Source organism: Gorilla gorilla, chromosome 5, assembly GCF_029281585.2.
Source record: "Gorilla gorilla gorilla isolate KB3781 chromosome 5, NHGRI_mGorGor1-v2.1_pri, whole genome shotgun sequence".
Taxonomy (NCBI): Eukaryota; Metazoa; Chordata; class Mammalia; order Primates; family Hominidae; genus Gorilla; species Gorilla gorilla.
The window spans coordinates 134,869,305-134,887,564 of NC_073229.2; the positions used below are offsets into that span (position 1 = coordinate 134,869,305).

General features: G+C 39.0%; 1 protein-coding gene and 2 pseudogenes across 8 annotated transcripts in view; 1 reads left to right on the forward strand and 2 right to left on the reverse strand.

Moving 5' to 3' along the window:
* The window catches only part of CDK19 (cyclin dependent kinase 19), a 206,357-nt gene that overhangs the window by 110,239 nt on the left and 77,858 nt on the right, over positions 1–18,260 (reverse strand). The window lies entirely within an intron of this gene.
* On the reverse strand, positions 2,054–2,151 carry LOC115935086 (uncharacterized; annotated as a pseudogene).
* Positions 3,631–3,733, forward strand: LOC115935039 (uncharacterized; annotated as a pseudogene).

The window sequence follows — 18,260 nt, forward strand, 5'->3', positions numbered from 1 at the left end:
AGAAAATAACCTCATAATCCTCTCCTATTTCTCAAGAGAAGTTCTTGACAAGGCGGTGATTCAAAGCCCTGACTAGGTTAAAATGTGACTTTAGAGACCTTAGACAAGACTTCTTTCATGATCTTTGGCAGAGTCTTTGATGCCAATGTAAAAGCAATGATTCATAGTGGCTCGTGGAGCTTCTCCCTTCACCAAAGCAGCAAAACCAGATGTGCTGTCAGGTACTCAATCAGTTTTGCTGGCAAGCCACCTTTCACTGTTTTATGTCTCAATGGTCTTTCCAGTTTCCAAAATGTGTTCACAAAACAGTAATTATTTGATGGCATTAGCATGCTGTTAAACAACAAAAAAAGAGAAGCTAGCTTCACTAAGATACATCAGAATTTCATTTGGGCCAGGCAAGGGTGGCTCATGTCTGTAATCCCAACACTTTGGGAGGCCAAGGCAGGCAGATTACCTGAGGTCAGGAGTTCGAGACCAGTCTGGCCAACATGGTGAAACCCTGTCTCTAATAAAAGTACAAAACTTAGCAGGGTGTGGTGGTGCACACCTGTAGTCCCAGCTACTTGGGAGGCTGAGACAGGAGAATCGCTTGAACCCGGGAAGCAGAGGCTGCAGAGAGCTGAGATCACACGACTGGCACTCCAGCCTGAACAACAGAGCAAGACTCTGTCTCAAAAAAAAAAAAAAAAATTTCATTTGGTTACATGCTATACACGTCAAATGTCACAGTTGCCAATTCCTGTAAAACCTTGATTTGGGGTCAGGCGTGGTGGCCCACACCTGTAATCCCAGCACTTTGGGAGACCAAGGTGGGCGGATCACCTGAGGTCAGCAGTTTGACACCAGCCTGACCAACATGGTGAAACCCCGACTCTACTAAAAATACAAAAAAATTAGCTGGTCGTGGTGACAGGCACCTGTAGTCCCAGCTACTCAGGAGGCTGAGGCAGGAGAATCGCTTGAACCTGGGAGGCAGAGGTTGCAGTGAGCCAAGACTGCACCACTGCACTCCAGTCTGGGGGACAGAGTGAGACTGTCTCAAAAAATAAAAATAGAAATTAATTAATTAATTAATAAAACCTTGATTTGAGAGACTCCAAGGAAATAAAAAAGTCAACAATTCTAGAGGAGTAATATCATATGTTAGAGGCCTTCATTGTTCCCCTGCACCCAACCACAAACCATCCAGAGTTTGGAGGACTTCACCAAGGCCTCTCCAACCATATCACTTCTTTTGCTTGCAAGATTTTCTAAGATAACTTTTGTGGGGGCGCAAATTCAAGTTTAGGTAAGGTTCCCAGCCTTTTCAAATTAAGTCACCTTCTTACCAGATAAAAGGATTCCCAAGGCCCAATAGTTTCTGGCTAGGCACATAAAAGGGTTTCTTCAGCTTTGTTGGCCTCTTGCTTCCATTAATAAAACCCTTGCCAGATAAGAAAAACATGACTTGTGTTTCCTTGCACATTCATTCTTAAGAGTAAGATCAGGCCAGGCATGGCAGCTCACGCCTGTAATCCCAGCACTTTTGGAGGCCGAGGCAGGCAGATCACAAATCAAGGATTTGAGATCAGCCTGACCAACATGGTGAAACCTCGTCTCTACAAAAAATACAAAAATTAGCCAGGCGTGGTGGTGCGCGCCTGTAATCCCAGCAACTCGGGAGGCCGAGGCCGGACAATCACTTGAACCAGGGAGACAGAGGTTGCAGTGAGCCGAGATCACGCCACTGTGCTCCAGCCTGGGCAACAGAGTGAGACTCCATCTCAAAAAAAAAAGAGTAAGATCAAAGGACACACAAGTTTATCCTACTTTTTCTTTTCTTCTTATAATTTCTCTTATCTGTGTATGTATAGGATTTTTTTAGATTTAAACTAGAACCTGCATAAATAACATATGACATGGCAAATTTTAAATGATTCCTCTCAACGGAAAACTGTTTTATACAGTCTTCACATAAAGCAATAATTAAAACTGCACATAATCTAAATGGATATGCTAGCAATCCACAATACCTTACACTTGTGGAGTTTTTAAAATTTTATTATTTTTTAAAAATATGGAACTCTTCACAAATTTGCATGTCATCTTTGCACAGGGGCCATGCTAATCTCTGTATCGTTCCAATTTTAGTGCTGCCAAAGTAAGCACCCTATACTTATTTAAAGTAAGAGATGGGAAACAAATTCCTAAGCAATTCTGACTTAAAAAAAATGTTTTGGCCGGGTACGGTGGCTCATGCTTGTAATCCTAGCACTTTGGGAGGCCAAGGCAGGAGGATCAGTTGAACTCAGGAGTTTGAGGCCAGCCTAGGCAATATAGTGAGATCTCATCTTTGTTTAAAAAAAAAAGTTTTAAATATTTAATTTTCAAATTAATAGGAAAATACATTTAAAAAATACTTTCTAAAAAAATACTGTCAAATTTCAGTTTACAGACCTCTCCTCAAAGTCCTGGAATAAGATAAAGAATTCCTAGCCTAGGCAACATAAGGAGACCCAGTCCTTACGAAAATTAGCTAGGCATGGTGGCACGTGCCTGTAGTCCCAGCTACTAAGGAGGCTGAGGTGGGAGGATCACCTGAGTCTGGGGAGGTTGTGGTGGCAGTGAGCCATGATCGTGCCAATGTACTACAGCCTGGGTGACAGAGTGAGACCCTATCTCAAAAAAAAAAAGGATTCCTGATCTTCTATCTCTGATGTTATTATAAAATACATATTCAAAACAAACAACAGTGGCAACTATTTAACTATTGTGACAGAATGTCTTTTCTAAAGGTGGTCACAACAGTATCTTTGTACCACAGGCTCTTCCAAAACCTTGTCAACTCCCTCAGCAAGAGGTGAAGTCTAATTCCCCTCCTCCGTCTGAGTGTGCACTTGTAACCAATAGAATGCTGTGGAAATCACAATGCTCAGCTTTCAAGGCTTTGTCAAAAAAAAAACAAAAAACGCAGATTTGTCCTTGTTCACTTTAACATTCGAGGCCACCAGGTTATACACAAGCAAGTCCACATGAAGGCAGTCTGGTCAACAGTCCTAGCCTAGGTACCAGACATGTTGGTGAAAAAGCCATCAAACTATTTTGGCCCCCAGGAGTCAAGTGTGTCAATCTCAACTTTCCAGTCTTCCCAACTGAGATCCCAGTCACCACATGGCTGAGAAAAATCTATCCCCACTGTGCCCTTTCAGAGGGCACAACTTGCAGAATCGATGTGCATAATAAAAAGAGTGTTTCACGCCACTAAGTTTTGGAATGAGTGTTAAACAGCAGTATTAACAATAATAAATATATTAGGGGAAAAAGTTAACCCCATCTCTAAGATTGGATATTTTTTAGTCTAAACAATGCTAGGTTCCTGACCTACAAAACACCAACAAAGTAAATGCAATAAAATTACATACGGATTTTCTCGTGTCCGCCACCTAAAGTTCTAAATAAAACAAACTTACACTAATCACTCCTGATTTTCACAAATGACAATTAAAGGCCTTTTTATACTTCAGCTCTTAAATAAGTCTCACAGAAATTATGTGAACAAAGCCATGCCCACAGGCTCAAATGCTAGCTAGCTAAATTGTTAATACAAATTGTGATGTTTCTTCCCTTGCTGAGTATTAGAATATTCTCATCGCTTCTCGGCCTTTTGGCTAAGATCAAGTGTAGAATATTCTCTTCCCGTTATCTAGAAAAAAATGATTAACAAAATGCAATAATACTGAATATATCTTTTATATGTGGTCTACAATTGATAGCAATGATTTACTGCACAAGCTAAGACTGGAAAACATACCAACATTCTTAAAAAAAAAAAAAAAACTAGTTTAAAAGAGAGTAATTTTAAAAACTAGCCATTATAGGGCCAGGCGCAGTGGCCCATGCCTGTAATCCCAGCACTTTGGGAGGCCGAGGCGGGTGGATCACCTGAGGGCAGGAGTTCGAGACCAGCCTGACCAACACGGAGAAACCCTGTCTCTACTAAAAATACAAAAATTAGCCAGGCGTGGGGCGCATGCCTGTAATCCCAGCTACTTGGGAAGGCTGAGGCAGGAGAATCACTTGAACCCGGGAGGCGGAGGATGCAGTGAGCTGAGATCACACCATTGCACTGCAGCCTAAGCAACAAGAGCGAAACTCCACCTTAAAAAAAAAAAATACCAACAAAACAAGTACATAATGTGGTAAGGGAGTATGACTGACCACACTGCCCTGCTCATCCTTAGGGACACCAAGGTGGACTGTCCAATCTTCCTCCCCAAATTTTACTGTATGGTTCTCGGTCTACCTGGAAAGGTTCTGGAGCAGAATAGTGACACAACTGTATCTAAAATTTGAGATCGGTCCAGTGGCTTTGTTTAGGATAGGCTGGCAGAGAGGCAAGGAGAACAGACACTAAAGTTTAGGCACAACAAGATAATAAAGGCGCATTAAAAGTAAAAATGAAAAAGCTAAAGTTGAAAAGCTTTTTGAAAGAAAAAACATAGAAGACTTGGCAATCAAGTACGGTGAGTCTTCAACTATTACATAAAAGATCTCTTCTAAATTTATTAGATAGCTAGATAAGATCTTTTTTTTTTATTGTTTCTGTGCCGGAATTAAGTATGTCTAAAACTACAGTGCAATATCAGAAGTATTAATATATAAACACCTAGGTGGAAAATGAAATATACAAAATTACTCAGAATTCTAAATTATACAGATATGGGAAGGGTACCAGCTATTGGAGTCTTTCAAAATGGCACTATGAATATAGAAATGAATACAGCCAAGTAAGCAAAATCAAAGTGTCTCCAACTGATACCTACTATGTGAGCTCCAATAGTACAGAATTATTATTGTATGCATTTTTCACTATTATATCTCCAGCATCTGGAATTTGTTGAATGAGCAAATAACTAAAGTACATTAAATCTCTAATCTCCATAAAATATAATTTATGTTAGTTTCAAAGGATATCTTATGGCTCTGTAGCTTTCAAAAACCACAGCAACAAAGGATAGAGAACAGTAGCCAAACTAGAATATGGAATAGATAATGCTTTTGGATGTTAAAAAATCCCAAAAGACTGAGGTAATAGAAATTAAACTAAATTTAGTGAGAGAGAACTAAGCAAACAGAAGAGGAAAACATGGGATTAATAATTTTAATTATAAATATAATATCTTCCCTAAACCCTCTCAGAAAAATGACTCAAATGTTGAGATGAAACTGAATATTACTAAACACAGATAGTAAGAAACAGCATAAAATGGGTAACATAATTTATATAATTTAAATGCAAAAAGATTTAAAATATCTTAGCATTGATTTTACAAAATCAGTAGACAGAGAGAGAGGGGCAGGGAGAGAGAGAGAGAAACAGATCCTGAACAAAATCCATCATCCCTCGTGCAGCCTAATTGGCTGAGAAATCATCACAAGGGTAATATGGGCATTGCACTAACAGTCTCATAAGCAGCCAATCAGCTTCTGGGTACAGATAATAAGCACCTTTAAATAGAACCTAGAAATTATTTCACTAAAATTTGGCAGTACTTAAGTTTTTTATTTAAATTGTTCGAGTCTAATTATGAGAGGGGAAATGTTGACTTAATACAAATTCAAAGATAAACTTTTACATAAGCAAGATAGGAAACACACTTTATTTACATCAAAGTGTAAAATCCTTTGCTACATTCTGCTTAACAATGCTTCTTAAAGAAATAAACAGTTATGTTCTATGGGCTTGATTTTATAAATAAACTCTTTCAGAAAGCATTTCTTTTTTTTTCAATCCAACTTGTAAAACATGCCATGTTTTCCATAAGAAACTAGTAGGGTGTTGCTATGGGAACAACATTTTGATACCATTTTTAAAACACCAGTAGCTTCAAAGAATAATAAGGTAAAGAAAAATGAAAGGAAACTATCTCATCTGATTGGGAAAAAAAGATAATCCTAGTATTTCACGATGCAACTGTTATAATCATGTTATAATCATGCAGCAAAAGCATTTCACATACTTTTTCTGTACATGGGAAGGAACGTATTAGGGAATACTTTAGGAGATAATTAGCAAAGGTAAATTAATGCAAGCATTTTGAGTAAGAATAAACAGATGTTACCAGGTCCTTGTCCCAAGAAATCAGAAAGGAAAGGACACTGATGTGTGTTGAAACTCTGAAACACTATCTCTACTCATAGTCCTAGAAAGCCATCTGAATCAAATATAAGTGTTCTTTCAACTCAAGCCTAAAGAAAATGGGGGAATTATTAAGTAATAATTGATATACAAGTAATGCCTGAAAAGGTTCCATTTAGAAAATGGCCCCAGTTATAGATACCTAAGTGAATAGGGTGTGGAGGGATCTTAAATCTTAATTAATTTAGAAAAATATTTTGAACTAGTGGTTTGGACTTACAATTTTATCTGTTAACGAAAAAACTATGTTTTTGTTAATAGCAAACAAAACCACAATTGAGTGGGAAAGAAAGATCACTACACACTTCCAAAAATGAACCTGGCCTACAGAGAGCTGGGCTTTTTAGACTCCAGACTTTACAAAGGTGCTGGAAAAAAGTCCACTGATTGCAGTCATTTTGCTACAGAGCAAAAAATATTTACTTCTAAGTTCTGAAGAGTAACATGGAATATATGGAAGGATTAATAACAATACTTTGCATTTTCATAATCCCATAAAGTCTACAAGGTACTCTCGTATAAATTAAATCACATGCCATTTTTCCTCTAAGATAATCAAGCTGGAAAGAACAACTATTATTCAGTGGCACATCTTCATAACATTCTGTCAGAGAATAATATTTATAGTTTTATTATAGGTCAACAATAGAATACTGGGTTTCAATAATATGAACTTTTCAATAAGTAGGAACGACAGAGACATAAGACAGAATTAGGCTATACAAGACCATTTCTCATGAGATATATGAAAACACATTATAAAAGTCAAATTATTACATACAAAAGATTCTTGGTTGAGCTGTGATGAATACTAAATTGCTCTATAACTAGTAACTAACCACCCAGACCCTCGCCATACCCCTTTCACTAACTACCTATTTTTCCATTTACTGTTAGAGTGCTTTTCCCTCCCTCCCACACTACTAATCCTTTAAAGTCCATCTTAAGTATTTCCTTATCTTTGAAACTTTGAGATCACCATGTCCAAAGTGGCCTCACTCCACTTACTGTACCTACTCTTTCAGAATGCCTTCAATCACAGTCTTGTAGTATTAATTATATTCAAAAATGTGTCTTATCTTCTGGACCAGCATATAAGGTTCACGATGGAAAGAACCATGTCATATATTGCTCTTGTATAATCCTCTTCATTACTGAGATCATAATTGTCTCTTCCTCCTCTTAAATGTTTCAATGGAATCTCAAACTCAAGATGTCTTTTTTAAAAGAAAATCTCTGTCTGCCCTCTCCATCTTAGTTCTCTTCTAGAATTCCTCTCTCAAGAAGAGCGACTGGGCCAGGTGCAGGAGCTGACACCTGTAATCCCAGCACTTTGGAAGGCCAAGGCGGGCAGACTGCTTGAGCCCGGAAGTTTGAGACCAACCTGGGCAACATACCGAGACCTCATCTCTACTTAAAAAAAAAAAAAAAGAAAGAAAATTAGCCAGGCATAGTGGTAAATCCCTATTGTCCCAGCCCAGCTACTCAGGAAACTGAAGAGGATCATTGGAGGCCAGAAAATCGAGGCTGCAGTGAGCTATTATCCCGCCACTGCACTGCAGCCTGGGCAACTGAGCAAGACTCTGTCTCAAAAAAAAAAAAAAAATTAGAAAGGCCAGGCACGGTGGCTCACACCTGTAATCCCAGCACTTTGGGAGGCCAAGGTGGGGGATCACGAGGTCAGGAGTTCAAGACCAGCCTGAGCAACATGGTGAAACCCTGTCTCTACTAAAAATACAAAAATTAGCCGGGCATGGTGGCGTGCACCTGTAATCCTAGCTACTCAGGAGGCTAAGGCAGCAGAATTGCTTGAACCTGGGAAGCGGAGGTTGCAGTGAGCTGAGATTGCACCATTGCACTCCAGCCTGGGTGACAGAGAAAGACTCCATCTCAAAAAAAAAAAAAAAAAAAAAAAAGAGAGAGAGAGAAAGAGCACATGCTATCTATTAGAAGTCAAATTAGCTGCCAAAGCCAGAAAAAACGGAAATCTTTGCCACCTCTCTCCCTTGCTGCCTATATCCAATTCATCAATTTCTACCCATCTGCCCTCAGGAAAAATCTCTAAGTTTTTTTCCACTTCTGTCTATCTTCCCTAGTCTGATTGCTGCAGTGGTTTTCTAACTACTCTCCCTACATCTTCTCCTCCATCTTTACTCTCATCTATTGATACCATAGTCAGAGTGGTAAAAAAAAAAAAAAAACTAATTTGACTGTGTCATTTCCCTGCTAAAACCCAAGATCATTAACACAGCCCACACAGCTGCATGTGACCTGGCCCTGTTAGGGGGTCTTCCCCTCTCAGGTCACTTTCATCCTCACTCATCACTTCAGGCACACCAGCATTTCCTATACTCTCAAATGTGGCATGCTGCGTCATGCTTATACACAATGTTCCCTCTACTCTGCCTAATTAGCTCCCACTCATTCTTCAAATCTCTGCACAAATGTTACTTTCTTGGGGAAATCCTCCTTGATGCCCTAAAGTTAGATAATCTTTCTCTTGTTATCCTGCCATGATACTATGCTTTTCCTTAGCTCTTATCATCTTGTGTGAATATTCGTGTGAATATTTGTTCATTAACAATCTCTTCTGAAAGACTTACAGTGCCTAGCACATAGAATAGGCAATGTATACCTCCTGAATGATTAATAATAATAGAGTCTAATATTTAACGAACCCTATATGCCAGGCACTATGTTAAGTGCTTTCCACAGATAAATAATTATTATTCTCCCTATTTTTACAGGTGAAAAGAGATTAGTAATTTATACAAGATCACAGACCTAGTAAGTAAAAGAGCTAGGACAGGAACCTAAATCTGTCAGGCACTAAACCCATGCTTTTTACCGTTAACTGAATTTGCTCCCCCAAACCATTGCTTGTAGAACTAAATAAATACATGTTGATTATTTAAAATGTCTACCTTCTATTGGACAAGAGGTTACTGAAAAAAACTGTGTACTCATACCATGATAAATATTAAGACACTTTTACACTAAGATAAAGAACAGTGGAAAAATTAAACGGAGTTTATTTTATGTTATTTTGTTGTTTATTTATTTATTTTTGAGACAGAGTATCGCTCTGCCAGCCAGGCTGTAGTGCAGTGGCACAATCTCAGTTCACTGCAACCTCTGCCTCCCGGGTTCAAGTGAGTCTCATGCCTCAGCCTCCCAAGTAGCTGGGACTACAGGCACATGCCACCAGGCCCGGCTAATTTTTGTATTTTTTTTTTTTTTTTTAGTAGAGATGGGGTTTCACTACGTTGGCCAGACTGGCTTGAACGCCTGATCTCAAGTGATCCACCTGCCTCCCAAAGTGCTGGGATTACAGGCGTGAGCCACCGCGCCTAGCCTTTATTTTTATTTTTATTTTTTGAGACTAGGTCTTGCTATGTTGCCCAGGCTAGAGTGCAGTGTCTATTCACAAGCACAAATGTAGCACACTGCAGCCTCAAACTCCTGGGCTCAAGCAATCCTCCTGCCTTAGCCTCCCAAGTAGCCAGGACTACAGGAGCACAATACTGTACCCAATTCAGTTTTATTTAATTTGGAAATATTAAACCATTGAGTTATACAACTGGGTTGTATAACTGGGTCTCAGACTGAGAGCAATAGATGGCCCAAGACTAAATAGCTACATACCTCCACTGTTATAAGCAAGGCTGTGTACTGGTATAAAATAAGCCTTGCTGTAGTTTGCTATGTCCCCATTTCTGCCTTCATTGGAGTACTAACAGCCAAATCCAGAGCCTATCTTGATTGGATTTATTATACTCCAATTGGAGAGTAGGGAAGAATTTTAATGAAATCTCACAAAGTTTTTCTACATTAAGCTTAACTTGAATGACTTGAAAAAGGAAGTAGCTATAGTGGCTATTTTACTTCCTGGCAATCCTAATCAACCCAAAGACAATGCAAGGAAGCCATGCAGAATTGGATGGTTAGAGAACTCATTTGAGACTACCAGTAATCTAACACAAAATCTGTAGAAAAGTTTCTTTCAAAAAGGAATTAGAGCTGAATATCAGAAGAAGTTTAAACAACAAAGTTATACTTGTGGAACAGGTTCTAACTCAGCTTTCTTTACTATTTGATTTCACTAACATAATTATGGATGTAAATAAGCCCATAAACTGTCCCATAACATGCAGATAGTTAGGATGTAGGGGAGAAGTAATCACTTTGAAAGGCAATTAACAAAGAAACACTATTAAACAAACTCAACAGATTGGAATAATTTTTCTAGATTAGTACCAGCTGCTATTCAACAATTCATGTATGTTTGTAATTAAATTTCTGCTTCTTCTTCTGAGGCATCTTTGAACCTCAGTAGTCAAAGTGTCACCTTTGGACCAGCAGCATCAGCATTACCTAAGAGCTTATTAGAAATTTAGAGGCCAGCCGCCCCGTCCAGGAGGGAGGTGGGGGGGTCAGCCCCCCGCCCGGCCAGCCGCCCCGTCCGGGAGGTGAGGGGCGCCTCTGCCCGGCCGCCCCTACTGGGAGGTGAGGAGCCCCTCTGCCCAGCCACCACCCCGTCTGGGAGGTGTACCCAACAGCTCATTGAGAACGGGCCATGATGACAATGGCGGTTTTGTGGAATGGAAAGGGGGGAAAGGTGGGGAGAAGATTGAGAAATTGGATGGTTGCCATGTCTGTGTAGAAGGAAGTAGACATGGGAGACTTTTCATCTTGTTCTGTACTGAGAAAAATTCTTCTGCCTTGGGATCCTGTTGATCTGTGACCTTACCCCCAACCCTGTGCTCTCTGAAACATGTGCTGTGTCCACTCAGGGTTAAATGGATTAAGGGCGGTGCAAGATGTGCTTTGTTAACCAGATGCTTGAAGGCAGCATGCTAGTTAAGAGTCATCACCACTCCCTAATCTCAAGTACCCAGGGACACAAACACTGCAGGCCGCAGGGTCCTCTGCCTAGGAAAACCAGAGAACTTTGTTCACTTGTTTATCTGCTGACCTTCCCTCCACTACTGTCCTATGACCCTGCCAAATCCCCCTCTGCGAGAAACACCCAAGAATGATCAATAAAAAAAATAAAATAATAAAATAAAAATAAAATAAAATAAATAAAGAAATTTAGAGTATTGGCTGGGCACAGTGGCTCACGCCTGTAATCCCAGCACTTTGGGAGGCCGAGGCAGGCCTATTACCTGAGGTCATGAGTTCGAGGCCAGCCTGGCCAACATGGTGATACCCCATCTCTACAAAAAATACAGAAATTAGCCGGGCATGGTGGCGCATGCCTGTAATCCCAGCTACTTGGGAGGCTGAGGCAGGAGAATCATTTGAACCTGGGAGGCAGAGGTTGCAGTGAGCTGAGATAGCACCATTGCACTCCAGCTTGGGCGACAAGAGCGAAACTCCATCTCAAACAAAAAAAAGAAAGAAAGAAAGAGAAAGAAAAGGAAGGGAGGAAGGAAGAAAGAAAAGAAAAGAAAAGAAAAGAAAAGAAAAAAGAAAAGAAAAGAAATTAATTTAGATTATCAGGCTCTTTCCCAGGCCTGCTGAATGAGAATCTGCATTTTAGCATTTTAACAAGATCCCCAGGTGATACGTAGGGCCATAAAATCTGAAAATCACTGGATTATAGAATGACTCAAGGAAAAACAATCTTCACAACCTTGTGTGGGATCACTGGCTATGATGATGCTGGAGACTGGCTAATTGAAAAAGAATACTGGATAGGCAAATCCATAGAAGCAGAAAGTAGATTTAGATTAGTGGTTGCCAAGGGCTGAGTTGGGGAGGGAAGGGGTAATGGGAAATGACTACTACTGGGTACAGAGTTTCTTTGTGGGATGATGAAAATGTTCTGGAATGAGATAGTGGTGATAGTTGCACGACGTGTGAAAACACTAAAAATGAATGGATTATATAACTTAAAAGGACTGATTTTACGGTATGTGAATTGTATCTCAATTTTTAGAAAAGAAAAATATACTAGCACTGGGTCTTTTCCAGTCTCTCTCACGAAAGAGTCTAACTGGCTATTTCAATACTACGTGACTGGCCATTAAAATTAAATATGGAGACTTATACTGACAGTCATTCTCTTGAATAAAACCATTCAACTATTTTTCTATCCTATTTGCATAGACTATCCAATGTTCAATAGTTGTATTTTGTATAGACTATGAATGGCAAATCATGTATCTCTTCATAAAGACAAATGAGAAGGGATAACGAATGGCTGGAACAAAAGGGGACACACAATAATTTACACAATAATAATGCCTTGAAAGGTGATAGTACTATTATATTTCTAGTTGTAATATTACTATTATATAATCTTCTATATCTTTCCCAAAACTAAGTAATAAGATCTGTGAAATTCAGGTCACCATTTTTACCCAACCCTCCCCATCCCACCCACCTTGGCTCTTTTGCTCAGTAAACTGCGCCATCTAGCTAACAGAGAAATCATCACTAAAAGGTTTGTTTCCTAAATCTCTCTTAAATCTCAAATACTTCTCACCAATTCCTCCATTTTTACAAAGTCATTCAAGGTAGGGCCAGGCACGGTAGGTAGCTCATGCCTGTAATCCCAGCACTTTCGGAGATGGAGGCAGGTGGATCACTTTAGGTCAGGAATTTGAGACTAGCCTGGCTGTCACGGCGCAAAACCCTGTCTCTACTAAAAATACCAAAAAAAATTTAGCTGGGTATGGTGGTGCATGCCTGTATTCCCAGCTACTCAGGAAGCTGAGGTACAAGAAGCACAAGAATCGCTTGAACACAGGAGACACAAGAAACACTTGAATCTGGGAGGCGGAGGTTGCAGTGAGCAGAGATTACACCACTACACTCCAGCGTGGGCAACAAAGCAAGAAAAAAAGTCATTCAAGATGGCCCCAGGCTAACATTTTAACCTTTCTACCCTCAACTATTCCTTGCAACCATATTAGATTTTTCCCATTCCTTTAAAGAACCAATCTCTCTAGTCTTTATTTTCTATTTTTTATATTACTAGTATTTTATTGTGGCATAATTTACATACAGCAAAATGCACAAGTCTTAAGTGACCAGCTTGAATTTTGACAGATATAAACACCTGTGTAACCACCAACCAAGATATACAACATTTTGGCCAGGAAGGGTGGCTCACACCTGTAATCCCAGCACTTTGTGGAGGGCCGAGGCAGGCGGATCACTTGAGGTCAGGAGTTTGAGACCAGCATGGCCAACACGGTGAAACCCCATCTCTATTAAAAACACAAAAATTAGCCAGGTGTGGTGGTGCATGCCTGTAATCCCAGCTACTTGGGAGGCTGAGAAAGGAGAATCGCTTGAACCCAGGAAGCTGGAGGTTGCAGTGAGCTGAGATGGCGCCACTGCACTCCAGCCTGGGCAACAGAAGACATACAACATTTCCATTACCCTGTAAAGTTTCTGTGAACTCCTTTCCACTCAACCCTCCTGCCCACCCAAGGCAATCACTATTCTGATTTCTATCACAATACGTATTTCTGTCTGCTGTTAAATTTCATATAAATAAAACCATACCCATATGTGTTATTTTGTATCTGGCTTCTTTTATTTAAATTAATGTTTCTGAGATTCATCCATGTTGTTAAGTACATCAATTTTCTTTTTTAGAGTTTAATATTAATGCAGTCTATGGATACACCATAAATTATTGATCCACTCTCCTATGGCTGAACATTTGGATTTTCCCTTGTTTGGGGCTATTATGAATAAAGCTGTTATGAACATCCTTGTACAAGTTTTTTGTAGTCATGTGCATTAATTTCTCTTGGGTACAAATTACTTAAAAATGGAATTGCTGGATCATGCAATAGGTATATGTATAAATTCATCAGAAACTGCAAACTTTTTGCCCAAGTGGCTATACCGTTTCATGCTTCCATCAGTACCAGTTACTCCATAACTTCATTAACAATGGTATTATCAGTCTTCTTCATTTTAGCCATTCTGGTGGAGGTATAGTATATTTTTAAAATCTAGTTCAGTTTAATTATTAAATTATTTTAATATATTTTATATATATCGCTAAAACACAAAAAACATAGCAGAGATTATAATCAAATAAATAATCCTCTGACCCATACTTCACCTTTCCCACATGCAACTATTAACTTTTTCTGGTTTTTATTTGAGTATTTTCTATCTTCAAGTGTTTATACCACTATTCTTGCCTTACCAACTTTAAGCATTATTGATTTTCTGATATAATGGATGAAACTGTAGCTCATTTACCTTCCATTTCCAACATTCCTCTCCTTTTGATCATTTTTAATCTACTGTTTACTTTAAAAATTATTATTCATATAAGTTTTTGTTTCACCAACTTTGGTTTTTTTGTTTTTGTTTGTTTTTTTGAGACAATCGTCCTCTGTCACCCAGGCTGGAGGACAGGGGCTCACTGCAACCTCCACCTCCCAGGTTCAAGCAATTCTCGTGCCTCAGCCTGCGAAGTAGCTGGGATTACAGGCACCTGCTACCACGTCAGGCTAATTTTTGTATTTTTAGTAGAGACGGGGTTTCGCCATGTTGCCCAGGCTGGTCTCCAACTCCTGAGCTCAAGTGATCCACCCGCCTCAGCCTCCCAAAGTGCTGGGATTACAGGCGTGAGCCACCACGCCCAGCCATTTCATCAACTTTTAACAGTACCTCTATTCTCCACACATTAGTGAGGGTAACCCTAGTTGCAGCAGTTAAGTAAGCCCCAAAATTTTACTTGTGGAACACAACAAAAATTTACACATTGCTGTTTTAATAACTACAATTTGGTAGGCTTAAAGGAATTAAAGCAGTCAACTCCTCAAATACTATTGATAAAACTAAGAGGGTGAGCACTGCTCTCTCTCTCTCTCTCTCTCTCTCTCATGTCTGGGCTTTCCTCCATGCTGTTTCAGACCAAATGTCCTTCTACATTCTCCCTTCTCCACCTGGCTAGCTCCTATTAGGCTTTCAAATTTATGCTACCACAAAATCCCCAAAGAGTCTTCCCAGACTGCCAAGTATGAGCTGGATGCTTCTCCAGCACACTGTGCTTAACTTTGTCACAGTATTGATTATACAGTGTTGAAAATGGCTTTCTTGTCTGTCTCCTCCAAAACTATAAACTTCTTGAGGGAAAGGGAAAAACTGTATTCACTACTACATCCTCAGCATTTAGCACAATGCCTAGATTATAACAGATACTCAAATATTAAATGCAAAATTAAATTACTTGAATAGTAATTGGTACAATAGTAAATATTATTCAAATAATTACTTGATTAGTAATGACCTCAAATTCCTATTCAAGTAATGTATATTCAAATGATTATTTTCCACCCCTTATTCATTAAATCATACATGGTTATGGAAAGGAAAATCAGAATGGATCAAAAATTTTAGATAATAAATAGTCCACAAAATTTAATTTTTAATCTTCTTTTTTTTTTTTTTTAATGAGACTGGGTCTTGCTATTTTGCCCAGGCTGGTCTCAAACTCCTGAGCTCAAGCGATCCTCTTGCCTCAGCCTCCCAAAGTGCTGGGTTTACAGGCATCAGCCACCACGCCCAGCACACAAATTTTAATTTTATATTTCAAATAAGAATATGCCTGAACACAAAGTTTAAAATCTTCTACTACAAAAAAAAACTTTTTCAAAACAAATACCGCTCCCTTATAATGTTACTAATATTGTTAAAATAACAATTTCAAGTAAATTCTTGCATTTATTTAACAATTTATTAACAGCCCACTTTGTTCCAAGCACCGTATAGACAGATTCCAAGGATTCAATAGTGAATATATCAGATACAAACTCTGAGCTAAATTTCATGAAGTCATAGTGAATCTATGCCAAAAATCCCCCATTTTAGACATGAAGAAACTAAGATTCACAGGAATTAGATACATTCTATTGACAGTTGCTTATGGGATTAATAATTCTTCTAAATCAAGAAACTAAAAAACAGGTTGCACAGACTGAGATATTTAATTCCAAACCGAAATTAAGCAGAATAAGTAGCCTGAAGAACAAACTAGAATAAAAGTAGAACTCATCCATATTGTAATCCAAGAGTTTATATATAGTATATATCACTAAAATATATGCAAGAGTAAGACTCTGCCCTCGCAGGCAACCACTTCCTCCTGGTAACTCAGAAGATTTTTGACATCCTTGGAAAGAAGTGCTTCGCCGAAACATTTCATGAGATTCAGTTGATACTGCAGTTAGAGGGTGGAGCTGAGAATGACCGGAAAGTTTAGCAAGGAAAGAGATTCTGAGAATCTGAGGAACCTGTGAACTGCTGCACGGCATACTCCCTCAGCAGTGCCAGCCTTACTAGCAAATCAAAACATACCTGATTCCCCTTTAAAATCTTCATCTCAGCCAGGCGTGGTTCACACCTGTAATCCCAGCACTTTGGGAGGCCTAGGCAGGTGGATCACCTGAAGTTGGGAGTTCGAGACCAGCCTGACCAATATGGAGAAACCCTGTCTCTACTAAAAATACAAAATTAGCTGGGCGTGCTGGCGCATGCCTGTAATGCCAGCTACTCGGGAGGCTGAGACAGGAGAATCGCTTGAATCCAGGAAGCAGAGGTTGAGGTGAGCCAAGATCACGCCATTGCACTCCAGCCTGGGCAACAAGAGCGAAATTCCATCTCAAAATAAATAAATAAATAAATCTTCATCTCTATTGCTACCTAGCAAATGGGTGCAGGTACTAATAGTAACTTGCCAAAGATGTACAGGATAATAGTGGAATCCAGATACAACCCCAAGTCTATCTGAATCCAAAGTTCAAGTTCTTTCCCACATTACAATCTGAAGCCAAAGGCATATTTAAAAATATATCTTTTTTTAGTTTTATCACTTCAATCTCCTATTTTTAATCTAGAATTACTAAGTTTATGTTAAATTTTATAGTTTGGTATCTTCTATAAGAACACATTTTAAAATGAAATTTATGGTCTTAAGAATAACTTACTTTGACCACAGTGAAAACAAGTTAAGCTATTTTCTTTGCTTAGAGTTTAAATAGGAAAAAGTTATTACCAATAATAATACCAACAACAAAAACCAGCACCATTTACTGCACATTTATATTCGGACTCTGAGCCAAGCCCCTCACATACCAGTATCAGATTTATTTTCAGTCTTTCTTCACTCTGCATTTATATCACTAGCACAACTTTGCTTCAATATTATTCAAGAGAAAAATAAACACTAAAAATAGGGAATTAATAGCCAATTAAATCTAACTGCTTACAGCAAGAATATTAAATGGATAATTTTTATATTTTTAGGAGAACTAAAATAACTCTACTGATGTACTCAGTAGGGAGGGATACTGACACAGCAGAAAGCCAACTTTTCCATCATAAGCCACCAATTCTTCAAAGAAGGAAAGCATTTGCAGCTACCACAAGAGCCTAAAGGTTGTGCTAACAGCTAACTAGTCTATTCCCTTAGGGTGGCAGAAATGGAAAAGTTTTCAGCTACATCTATGACTTGTGTAACCACACCATCCCATCTTCCCTTACCATAACACACACACAAATACACACACACATCAGAAACTGATGAGCAAAGCTGATATCTTTTTTCAAACTGTTCCTTCTCACAAAAGTGAGTAACACAAAAGTGAGAAGGAACAAAACCCCAGAAACCTGTATGGCCCACCTCTTTTCTATTACTGGCAATAATGGGTGTTTAAATCACCTTCTGACAATACAAAGATATGTCACTTAGTCTTCTCATAGGAAACACAGTAGCTTGAAAAATAGTCCAATAGGTGTATACATACACACACACACACACACATCTTCCAAGAGTCTCATGACTTAACAGGCATAGTAGAGCAGACGACAGACAGATACACGATAGGACTGGAGGTTCTATTTGCTGGCTGGCTCCTTGTACCTTTTCAGGTCTTAAAAGGAATAAAAAATGCTACAGTGTAGTTCCTCCCTAGGCACTGACCTTGTATTAGTTTCCCAGAATCCTCCCAAAATAATAGCAAACTCCAATCCCAAACTCTTACAAGATTTCATTTTTAAGTATAGGAGTTGGCAGACAGTCTTTATTTTGCCAAGGAAG